Source organism: Equus przewalskii, chromosome 21 (assembly GCF_037783145.1).
Source record: "Equus przewalskii isolate Varuska chromosome 21, EquPr2, whole genome shotgun sequence".
In the NCBI taxonomy this organism is placed as follows: Eukaryota; Metazoa; Chordata; class Mammalia; order Perissodactyla; family Equidae; genus Equus; species Equus przewalskii.
The window spans coordinates 24,838,294-24,846,921 of NC_091851.1; the positions used below are offsets into that span (position 1 = coordinate 24,838,294).

Genomic DNA, 8,628 nt, shown 5'->3' on the forward strand with positions numbered 1-8,628 from the left:
CCGCGCCCTGCAAGCCGGGACTTGTAGTCCGCCTAGAAGAGGCGGGCAAACCCTCGGGGGCGGCCCAGCGACCCGCGCGCGTGCGCGACGTCTGAGGAAGCCGGCGGGGGAAGTTCAGTTTTGCTGGTCGCCGCTCTTGCCTCAGTTTTTCGCAGAGTAGGGGGTCTGCGCTGTGTTGCGCTGCGTGTGGAGTGAATTCGGGGCCATTTCTCCTGGGTTGGGGCGGTAGGTAACAGAGTAATATGAAGACGTGGGGCTTTTGTTTCCCTGCCGCTATCTCCACGTTACCTACCCCTTTGGGGTGTTCTGGCGTTTGAGGAACTCACCGTTGGAGCTAGAGGCGCGCACCTCACTAAGGGGTTGTACTTCATGAGAAATTTAACCTAATATGCTGAATTTCAACTTGGGAAGTCAGAAACCAAAAGCCTCTTCCCTGTAGACTGAGGAGAGACGTTCCCTGAAGAGAAACGGCCTGGCAAGAGGCAATCTGTCGGGAAGCCTCAAAATACTCGTTTACGAAGTCTCTGCTTGAACGCGATGGGGGCATCGTGCAGTTTCCCTTGAGGCATAATAACAGCTGCTTCCCTTTAAGGGCCCCCCACATTGTCAGTGTCCTCCAGCCAGAGACCACCAAGAACACCCCTGTAGCTGAACAAAGTTGGGCGTCAGTCTCCTTGCAAGGGAGGAAGGCACACCTTGAGGAAGCGCGGGCCATCTCAGGAAGAGGGTGCTGGAAAGAATTTACAGGATTTGGGCTGGTGTTAGGTGATTTGGGGGAGGGTTCAAGGAATCAGTCCTACTCTCTGCATTGGATGCTGTTAGTTGGAGGTAATTCTATGATGGGGTATTTTAATAATTCTTATCTAAAAAGGAGAAGAACCAAGAGAGGCTAAAGCTATGATTGGTTAAGAAGCAACAGTCCCTCATATTAGCCAGGATGGGGGGGATATTTGGTCTTTTTTGTGATTGGGCCAGTGTTCTTTTTTGTTTGTATTCAGACATGATTATGGAGTGGTTTTGTTTTTGTCTTGGTCCCTCCTGGTGTTCTGTGAAATTGTTTACATTCAACACGGCAGCACATCCTAGCTGATAGTGCCAGCCCAGCTCCCACTATCGGACTGCTTTTCTCCTCACTGTGCTTCATGTCACTTAATATATGTTCTCTGCTTTAGGCCTCAAAACAACTGTGTGAGACAATCCACAAATATTTAGTACTCTCCCTTGGTTACTAGTCCCTAAACTAAGCATGGCAGGTGAAATTAGGTCCCTGCCTCCAAGGAGCTTACAGCTTAGTGAGAATGATATTTCCTTAACCTTTCTTTCCAGATGAGGAAATTGTGTTTTCATGGCATTGATTAGTCCAAAATGATACAGCCAGCAAAAACAGAGAACCTGGGGATCCAAGTTCAGAGAATCTGATCCCAGTGGCTGCCACTTTACCACCTTCAAAATCTGCATCCCTAAGGAGGCTGCACTGCTTCCTCAGTAGTACTCAGCTGCTGATACCTGTGCTTAGCTAAGTTTCTCACCAGCAGCGCTATTGACATTTTTGGTCAGGTAATTTTTTGTTGTTGGGAGTTATTCTGTGCATTGTAGGGTGTTTAGTGGCATCTCTGGCCTCTATCCATTAGATGCTGGCGGCACCCTCCCCCTGTGACAACTAGTAATGTCTCCAGACGTTACCAAATCACCCCTGTTTGAGAGCCACTAGTGTATACCATTTATCTCCTCCTGGGTCTCTCTCTGAGAGGTAACAAGTATTTGGGGCATGACAGTCCCCAAATCACTTTGAGTGGGGAAGCCTTGAAAAGGAGAGAGGGAAACAGTTGTGGCCTAAGTTTTTGAAAAGCATGTTAAACTAGGAAAACGAAGACTGAGACAAACAAAAGACAAGTGAAGTGGGGAAAAACAAAGGGAAAAAAAAAAAGTAATAGAGGTGGAGAAGAGCTCGTAGGAAATCACCCTTAAGTTACTCAGTTCACACTAACAAAGTTAGTTCACACTAACAAAGGCATACAAAGCCTTTTTTTTTTTTTTTACCAGAAACACTTTCTAGAACATATTTTTCTTATTGAGATCACATTGGTTTATAACATATAAATTTCAGATGCACATCATTATATTTCTACTTCTGTATAGACTGCATCATGTTCACAACCAAAAGTCTAGTTGCTATCTGTCTTTGTACACTGACACACAAAGTCTTAATGAGGCCTCATTTTACCTCCACTCCCTGTCTGAGAAGTGCTGATATGCGTAGCAAACAGTCTTGACCACTTTTGTAAAAAGATTTATTTTTTACAAAATACACAGCTTGGTATCAGCTGTGACCTCCCTGAACTGGCTACCTGCAAGAGACTTTCCTCAGAGATTTCAGGCATCCTCCAAGGTAGCAGTTTGTTTTCCATGGAACTCCAGGATTCCAGGAGAGCTGGCAAAAGTCAAAAAGCAATGGTAGCTAAGCTTTTCCAGGTTTTCCAAGAGATAGGTCCTGCTTAAACTAAGCTAATAAGAGCATCAACACAATTAATCCCTTGTATTTTTCTAACCTCTTTCATCTAGAAATCTCTGCAAAACATCCAGACATTTATTAATTTTCTTCTCATAGTGAGGAAAAGCATTGTGATTTTCCTGTTTTATAGATCCAGAAGCCAAGTTATGGAGTCTGCAAAAAATAATGAGAAATGCAGAAACGGACTACTGGAATCTTTACTCTGGGCCATTCTTGATGCTCAGTACCACCCCAGATCTCCAGGTGCTCAATAGTAAGCTAATGATGATAATCCTTCAATTGTATACTAAATTTTATGTTTTCATAGGCTTTAAAATATTCCATAGTCTCTTCACTTAACCCATAATATTAGCAGACCTTTAGAAGCTATGACTTAAACCAACTTAAATAGTGACAATACTTGAATTAGAACTCAGATCTCATGATTCTTAGTCCAGTACTCTTTCTACTTGGTAAATAAGCCCATACACCCATGTAGGTGATATTTAACTTACAGAAAACATAATTAAGACAGAGTTTCTAATCCATATAGAAATCCAGACCTATTCAATCATTTTCATCTATGGACACCTCATTACGTGGGGTCTTTAAGAGTTAGCTTTGGGCACAGCGGTTAAGTGCACATGTTCCGCTTTGGTGGCCCGAGGTTTGCTGGTTCGGATTCCGGGTGCGGACATGGCACCACTTGGCAAGCCATGCTCTGGCAGCTGTCCCACATATAAAGTAGAGGAAGATGGGCACGGATGTTAGCTCAGGGCCAGTCTTCCTCAGCAAAAAGAGGAGGATTGCCAGCAAATGTTAGCTCAGGGCTAATCTTCCTCAAAAAAAAAAAAAGAGTTAGCTTTGGTGAGAAAAAGAGGAAAGTCACTGAGATATTAATGAAAAGCGTCTAGTAACTCTGAAATTAAATTTATCTTTGGGTTGATGTAGTGGATAGAAGGTATAGTGAGGCTCCCCCAAAGAAGTCTTGAATATAGTTAATCTTTGAGAACTAAACTAGTAGGAATGAATTCTTAATTATTTGGTCATATATAGAAATGACTTATGAGATAATGTGTCACTGAGGAGATTTAGGAATCACCAATTCTAAGCAAGTTCACCAGGCTATAGTAATGAAAATCCTGTCTCCAAATCCCATCATTAGGTCAGTGATTCCGAATCCCTATTTCCAACCCAAACCTCTCTTCTGAGTTCCAGCCTCACATATCCAAATGCCTACTTCTCTACATTTGCTTTTCTGACAGAGACCTAAAAGTTACTGTGTTTAAAACAGAACTCTGGGTATTTCCTACTGGAGGTCTTCCTTATTTCAATTAAGGCCACTGCTCTCTACCCAGTTGCTTAAGTCAGAAACCCAGGAATTAACTTGATTCCTCCCTTCTCCTCACCTTCATCCAATTCATTATCAAGTCTTGTTGATTCTATGTCCAAAATAAATTTCAAATCCAGCCACTTCTTTCTTCACTGCCACTAGCCTAGTCCAGATGATTGTCATCACTTTCTTGGATACTGTAACATTCTCCTTTTGCCCTTTCCTTCATAACATTTAAAACAATTTGTTTAATTTATTGGTCAGTTGATCACTTGTGATTTTCATAATCTCACTTCACTATTAGAATGTGTATAAATTCCTTGAGGATAGGTAGAAAATCTGTCTTGTTCACTCGGATATTCCCAGCACCTAGCAGAATGCCTGGTTGTCATAGGCACTTGGTAAATATTTGTTGAATTAATGGATGAAAATCCAATATTTTCCAAAATTTTAACACAATTCCTTACAGTGATATAGTTGAAGTTGGAGCTTTTATAATTATATATGGTAAAAATGACTGAAGCTAACATAATTAAAATCAATTGTATTACAAATATGTCTGAAAGAATGTGTTAGAATTGAAATGGTTCCCCTGGAACCCAGAGAGAAAGGAATCTGCCAGGATTTGGCTATGTTTTTTTCATCCAGCAATGTTCAGGATAAAGAAATCATAATTCCAAAGAACATTGTCAAACTAGTCATTAGAAGGTACACTTGTTCTAGATCATAGATAATTTCTTAGGCTTTACCTGTGGCCTGAATGAAATGGATCTTAAAACCATTCAGTTCTCTTTTTTTTTGATCATTCACTGAACAATATTTTGATTATCAACTTAGATTCCCTGGTACCTTTACACTGGCAAGAAAATGCTCTGGACAGCAAACACAAATACTTTAGTCACTGAAAAAATATATTTCACATTAAAATGTAACTCTGTGAGAGCAGGAAATTACTAATCACAGCCGTGTCCCTAGAACCTAGAACAATGCTTATTTAGCAAAAGTAGGTTCTTTATAATTGATGAATGAATGAATATGTATTAGTAAATTAGAATTATACTTTGTACCACATTCTCTTATGAATTTGATTATTGTGAGTCAATCCTTAAGTATCTGTTCCATGCTAGAGGCATTAGGAAAATTAGATTTCTGATCTTGCAGGCCATATACGAGATCCTGAACTCTGGTGTTCCACCACAAGGGTCTGTGAGATCCTATTTGATTAACCAGTTGACTTCCTTCTCTGATGTCTCCTTCTTGGTTCTCTGTAACTCCAGTTCATCCTCCATCTAGCCTGCAGAGTTTCCTTTAAAAAAAGAAATCCAATGCTGCTTCCCTGACTAAAAATCAGTTAATTCTGTTACCTTCAGAATAATCGTTATCCACAGTCTACTTCTGCAGCTCTCTTCACTACTCTACTCTCTACCTTTCTTACTACTCTCCATCATGTATTGTAAGTTCCAGCCACACTAAATTACTTAATATTTCCTGAACATGCTGTTCGCCTGGCTGGAATGTCTGTTCCTCCTCTGCCCAGCTGATGAACTCCTGCCATCCTTTAAGATCCAGCTTAGATGTTACTTTTTAAAAGAAGACTATGATTTCCTTCGGGGGGAAAAAAGCTATTTCTTTCTTTCTATTTGTCTTCTGTCTTTATTATAGTCCTTATCATATCATATTGTAGCTATCTTTGAGATCCTGGAGGGCAGGATCTGTATCTTACTTATCTTTCTTTGCTTCCGCACTGGATAGCACATGTTCATGACTACGAAAACCTATATGGGATGATAAGTAGGAGTGCTAATAACTAACTTGGCTTCTTGAACCAAGGGAGAAAGGAAAACTTCCCAGCTGTACTTTGCGTGAAATAATTGAGTGTGAACAAACCCTGGAAAGAAATCTGCTTTAGGTACTCCCTTTAAGTATCATCAGTCTACTTGACAGATCAGCAGGCTCTTAGAAAGGAGTAATTCAGTGCACCATGTACACACTCAGCACCTTAGATTGTCACTAATCGTTGCCCATCTTTCTCCCTTGCTCTTGAGAGACTTTGTAACCTCAACGCCCAGCGCAGTGTCTAGCACTTATTAGGAGCACAATAAATGTTTGCTGAGAGGATTCATGAATTAGTAAATGAAATAGAAAATAAATTACCTCCTCTTTTCTCTTGGATAATTTAAATCCTCCCTTTTGAAATGTTTGAGATACCACTTGCTCTTTAAAGCCTTTTCTAATCAGCCCAGCCTACTAAAATTTTACCTTTCTCTGTCTTCATGTAATACTTATCGTTTAGACTATGCCAGTTTGCATTGTTATTTATTTTTAAATGCATATGTCCTTTCTTTCCAGCTAGATTATAAAATCTTTGAGAACAGGGATTTTGTGTACTGTTGCTTCCTACAATGTCTTAAATCTAGTAAGATCTTAATGCTGTAAATTTTTGGTAATGTTACCTAGAGTCACTTACTGTTTTCTCATCTTTACAGAAGACTCTGAAGAAAACCATAACGAGATACCACCTCACACCCATTAGAATGGCTATTAGGAGAAAAAACAAAACAAAACAGAGAAGGACAGGTGTTCGCAAGGATGTGGAGAAATTGGAACCTTTGTGCACTGTTGGTGGGAATGTAAAAGTTGTAAAACCACTATGTATGGCTGTTCCTCAAAACAGTGTGGTGGTTCCTCAAAAAATTAAAAATAGAATTATTATATGATCCAGCAATTCCACTTCTAGGTATATACCCAAAAGGTTTGAAAGCAGAGTCTTGAAGAGATGTTTGTACACTCATGTTCATAGCAACATTATTCACAATGGCCAAGAGATGGAAGCAACTCAAGTGTCCGAAAATAGATGAATGGATAAACAAAATGTGTTATGTACATACAATGGAATATTATTCAGCCTTCCTAAACAGGAAGGAAATTCTAACACTACAACCTGGATGAATCATGAGGACTTTGTGCTAAGTGAAATAAACCAAAACGACAAATACTGTACGATCCCATGTATATGAGGTGCCTAGAGTAGTCAGATTCATAGAAACAGAAAGTAGAATGGTGGTTGCTAGGGGCTGAGGGAAGAGGGAAAATGGGGAGTTATTGTTTAATGGGTACAGAGTTTCAGTTTTGCAAGATGAAAAGAGTTCTGAAGATTGGTTGCACAACACTGTGAGTATACTTAACTGAACTGTACACTTAAAAACAGTGAAAGTTGAAGTTTTTGGTTGTTCCCCAAAGACCAGTGAATCCTGTGGAAGTCACTTTTTCACATGTGCCTTGATTTCCTCATCTTTAAAAGCCTGCTCAGCTTCTGGGTTTATGTGCGGATCAAATAGAAAACAAAACAGAACCCAACAACTCTTAAGATAATTTTTTGAGTAGTCGTTTTCCCAGTATTCCAGTGTCCCTGATCTCTTTTTATATTTATTACAAGTTTTGCATCTTATTTCATAACAAAATATTCCTAAAGATGCCCCAGCAATAACGTGTTACAACTTCAAAGGATATGTATCCTGAACTCTCAATTTGGGCTGCTCATCTTATAATTTTGTCCTGGGAGAACAGCAAATAAACAGCCTTTATGAGGATTATCAATGACCTAAGGTGCTAATTACTAATGTGGTTTAGCACTAATTGAGGAAATACAAGCTCAGAATTTTCATCTGAGCATGAGAAAGGTGGTTGCAAATTAGGGGGATAAGAGGAAGAATTAACATCTGCTGAGTACCTAAATGTCAGGCTCTATAGCAGATGTTTTACATGCATTATCTCATTTAATCCTCACAACAGCCTTGTCAGGTTAATAATATTATACTCATTTAATAAGTGGGAAAAATGAAGTTCAGAGAGCTTAAGTCATTTACCTAGGATCACACAATGAATGACAGAGATGGAATTTGAGTCTAGATCTGTGTGACTCTGAAGCCCATACTCTCTCTACTCTGTTACACTGCCTCTCAAAGAATATTTGACTAAGCCTATTTGTAATCGAGCTAATAATAAATCATATATATTTGATTTATATTTGTACATTTATGTCAATTATCTTATTGGTCATTACAAGTAAGATAAACTGTATAGGGATGACTATCATCACTTTACAGATGATGAAACAGATGGAAAATTTAACTTACCTACTATCAACCAACCAATGACTGATAATAACAGGACTTGAAAACAGGTACTGCAATTCTCAGACCCATGGTTTTTCCACATGCTAAATGATGAAACTTCCCCAGCCCTCTTGCTCTATTCCACTCCAGTAATGCTGACAGCAAGGCTTGTATTCTCCAGGCAGGATAACAGAGTTGATTTTTGGAGGAAACTTAAAATTGAATAACCCCAGAAAAAAGATCTATAGATACTGATACTTAAGGGTCCCCCAGGAAAACAAATAGGTCCCCCATCCTGCAGTGAAACCCACCAACTGATAAATTCTTCCTGTTAACACAGAGCTTCCAAATACCTTTGTAGTGACTCACTCTTAAATATGAAGGGACAGCAAAGTTGAGATAAACCTCCACCAAGAAAGACAGCATCAAACATAAATGGAAAAAAAAAATCTCAGAAGAAAGAGAGACAATATAGAGAGCAGATGAATATTTTTAAAAAAACAATAAGCATCTTCTGAGAGAGAATATAAAATAGTACATCCATAAAGCAAAGGCAAGATACTCCAAAAAAGGAACAATCAGACAATAATAGCTCTGGGAAATTAAAAATATAATAACAAAAATAATTCACAGAAGTATTAATCTATAAAATTGAGGAAATATCTCAGAAAATAGACAGAAATGGAAAA

General features: G+C 39.1%; 1 long non-coding RNA gene across 1 annotated transcript; it reads left to right on the forward strand.

Moving 5' to 3' along the window:
- Positions 1 to 74: 74 nt before the first annotated feature.
- On the forward strand, positions 75 to 7,848 carry LOC103564767 (uncharacterized). The gene is made up of 3 exons (XR_548157.2): positions 75 to 225; positions 2,643 to 2,765; positions 6,311 to 7,848. It is a non-coding gene; the product is annotated as an uncharacterized lncRNA (long non-coding RNA).
- Positions 7,849 to 8,628: the final 780 nt, after the last annotated feature.